A 3,683-nucleotide genomic window follows, 5' to 3' on the forward strand; every position below is an offset into this window, starting at 1 on the left:
ATCTTTCAATATTTCCTATCAAACATCTCTCTGAAAATTTGTTTGTAATACAAAAAAATATATATAAGCCCCAGGATCTTTTGTCCGGGCAGATCCATTTTAGAAGTCCTGCACAACATACATTTATCAGGGGTGTGTGTGTGTGTGTGTGTGTGTGTGTGTGTGTTGTAAAATGTATAAACTAGTATTTCAAGGGTACCTGTACAGAAAACAACCATTATCTACTTTTATTTCCTTATTGTCCTATTGCCTGTGAAGATAGGAAGAACTGAAGTAAGCAAGGATCATAGGATCATTTTGGGACTGTATGAGAAGGCTGATCTGTATATTGTAATTAGTGGCATGTTGTCTATAGATTCCAGTTACCTTCAGAGACTTGCATCACCCCATTTAGGAAAAGCTTCTAAAAGCACACTTTGTGTCCTGACTGAGTTCAGGATTACCCTAAATCATTTGAGGAAAGAATCACAGGAAATCACCCAGTATGTCTCTGAGGAGCACAGAGCTGCTATACTCACTAGAATGACTAATATGTAAAGGTATTGTTCAAACAATGTGGCTTGGTGTGGGACGGATGCTTAACAGCTGTGTCTGATAGGTTTCTGGTCCAGGACACTTAAAAACATATACAAGCTTTGCTTCTCCCTGTTCCAGAGACAGCTGCATCTTGTGTAGTCTCATCCTGTAGACAAGATGGTGAAGGTCAGTGTGAATGGATTTTGCTGTACTGGGTACCTGGTTACCAGGGCTGCCTTCTGCTCTGCACTTGGCAAAGTGGAAATTGTTGCCATCAACGACCCCTTTATTGACCTCAACTACGTGGTCTATATGTTCCAGTATGACTCCACCCATGGCAAATTCAATGGCACAGTCAAGGCTTAGAATGGGAAGCTTGACATCAGTGGGAAGCATCTTCCAAGAGCAGGATCCCACTAAAATCAAATGGGGTGATGCTGGTGGTGAGTATGTTCTGGAGTCTACAGGCATCTTCACCACCATGGAGAAGGTCAGGGCACTATCACTTGAATGATGGGGACAAAAGGCTCATCATCTTTGCCTCTTCTGCCAATTTCCCACGTTTGTGTGATGGGTGTGAACCATGAGAACTATGACAACAATGACACTTAAGATTGTCAGCAATACATCCTGCACCACCAACTGCTTAGCCTCTCTGGCCAAGGTTATCCATGACAACTTTGGCATCATGGAAGGGCTGATGACCGCTGTCCATGCCATCACTGCCACTCAGAAGACTGTGGATGGCCCCTTTGGAAAGCTGCGGCATGCTGGCTGTGGGACTGTCCAGATCATCATTGCATCCACTGGTGCTGCCAAGTCTGTGGGCAAGGTCATCCCAGAGTTGAACAGGAAGCTCACTGGCATGGCATGGTGTTCCTACCTGCAATGCATCCATTGTGGATCTGACACACCACCTGGAGAAACCTGCCAAGGCTGATGACATCAAGAAGGTAGTGAAGGAGGCATCTAAGGGCCCACTAAAAAGCATCCTGGGCTACACTGAGGACCAGGTTGTCTCCTGTGACTTCAACAGCAGCTCTCACTCTTCCACCTTTGATGCTGGGGCTGGCATTGCTCTCAATGACAACTCTGTAAAGTTCATTTCCTGGTATGACAATGAATATGGCTACAGCAACAGGTATGAACCTCATGGCCTACATGGCCTCCAAAGGGTAAGAAACCCTGGGCCACCCACCCCAGCAAGGACACTGAGAGCAAGAGAGAGGCCTTCAGTTGCTGAGGAGTCTATGTTCTAACTCAACCCCAACACTGAGCATCCCCTCATATTTTCCATCCCCATAATAACAGGAGGAGCCTAGGAAGCCCTCCCTACTCTCTTGAATACCATCAATAAAGTCCACAGCACCCAAAAAAACAAAACATATACAAATACACAGGTATAAAAAATACATATTGAAACCCATATATGGTAGGTTTAAATAAATAAATAAATAAATAAATAAATCAGGCCCCTTATGTTCTACCACTATTAACCCTAATAATTCTACAAATTGAGCACCTTTATCCAGAAAAATACCTGAATGACATATTTCTGGATGCTGTATTTTTAATAGTCCAAAGCTGAAAAGATGTAAATTATTATCAACTAGAGAACAAACACTTAAGTATTGTGTATTCTGATCTTGGTAAATTATTCAAAAATAAACAAAGTGTACACACACACACACACACACACACTGATTTCCAAAAGCAAATGAGGCATGACATAAAATTTCAACATCTCACAGGGGCTCTCTTCTGTTGCAAATTAAGAAAAGTTAACCTAACCATGGCGATGATAGTAATCAGGTTGCTTCAAGGAGTTTTATTGACTGGGAATTAGCCAGTCAATAATGGAGTTGGGGGCAGTGATTGGAAGAGGAAAATTCTTTCAGTTGCCAAAAGGGTAAAATTTCAGGATGTCTGGTAACAGTAATGATTCTCTTCTGTCAGAAAAATCCTTAAGTATGCCGTATGTATAATTACCAATGTGCTGTGTTACCTGAAAAGAATCATTGAAATTGCAAAAATTAGTCCAGGGTGATAGTGTATACTGGCGTATGCCTGTAATCTGTCCACTCAAGAGGCAGGAGAAGGAGGAGTTGAAGGCTACTCTGGTTTACATAGTGAGATCATACTCCAAGATCCAAAGGCTGCAGACACAAGACAATGGTAAAGCACATGCCCAGCATGTGTTAGAATCCCTGTGTTTCTAAGGTTGATTCTGGAGAAAAGCTATGAATTGCATGTTCATCTGTACTTGTGTGTGTGTTAAGCAACTTGTACTTCCAAACTTGCATTGCTTTTTTTTTTTTTTTTTAGGAAAAAATAACTTTCTATTTTCATCTCAGAAAATGTCACCACTATAAAACTCTTATGGTAGAAAAAGGTGACTGAGGAATATACAGGCAAAAATATGGGTATAGCTATTACTTTGAGCACCCAGTTAAAATAATGTCTTTGAAATCAGTGGCATTTTATATTGGCTAGCTTTAGAATTTGTAATTTGTTAATATTTCCTCACATTACATATTGAAATGTGTTCATTGCTTTTCATTCGTGATTTTTTTTTTTTTTTGTGGGGTGGGAAATAGGTGCTATGTGTCCTGGAATGGCCTTGAGCTGCCTACATAAGCAGAGGTGACCTTGAATTTCAGGTCTTTCTCCATTTCCCAGATGTTAGGATTACTACTGTGTACTACCACAACTGGCTTATACATAACTGGAGATGAAATACAGGCAAATACTTTCCAGACTGAACTACATCCATAGCCCCTCATTTGTAAGTGTGTTATTTTAATTATATGGGCAAATGAGAGCAAACCAGAGTTTTAGGGTCCACTTGACCCCTCCATCGGAAACTTCATAGTCAGTTCACACTCAAACCCCAAGTCAAATACTTTTGATCCTGCCATACCTGTTCACCTTTTGGGTTCGCCTGTGACCACTAAGCCCTATTTACTCAATATATAAACTAAGAATCATGGCAAGTCCTTTGTCACTGTCTGTCTTACAACAGCCCACCTTAAAACTATCCAGAGACACACTGCTTGTGTCTGCTTCTATAACTCTAACCATAGTCTGTCTTCTTGAAGATGAAATTTATCCCTCAAAATAACATCTGTTTTTGCCTAGTCTATTCTACTTCTCTTCCCATTTAGATA

The 3,683-nt window shown here is 41.0% G+C and overlaps 1 pseudogene; it reads left to right on the top strand.

The window, feature by feature from the left end:
- The first annotated feature begins 693 nt into the window (after positions 1-693).
- On the top strand, positions 694-2,563 carry LOC143439932 (glyceraldehyde-3-phosphate dehydrogenase pseudogene; annotated as a pseudogene).
- Positions 2,564-3,683: the final 1,120 nt, after the last annotated feature.

This window comes from Arvicanthis niloticus, chromosome 28 (assembly GCF_011762505.2).
Source record: "Arvicanthis niloticus isolate mArvNil1 chromosome 28, mArvNil1.pat.X, whole genome shotgun sequence".
In the NCBI taxonomy this organism is placed as follows: domain Eukaryota; kingdom Metazoa; phylum Chordata; class Mammalia; order Rodentia; family Muridae; genus Arvicanthis; species Arvicanthis niloticus.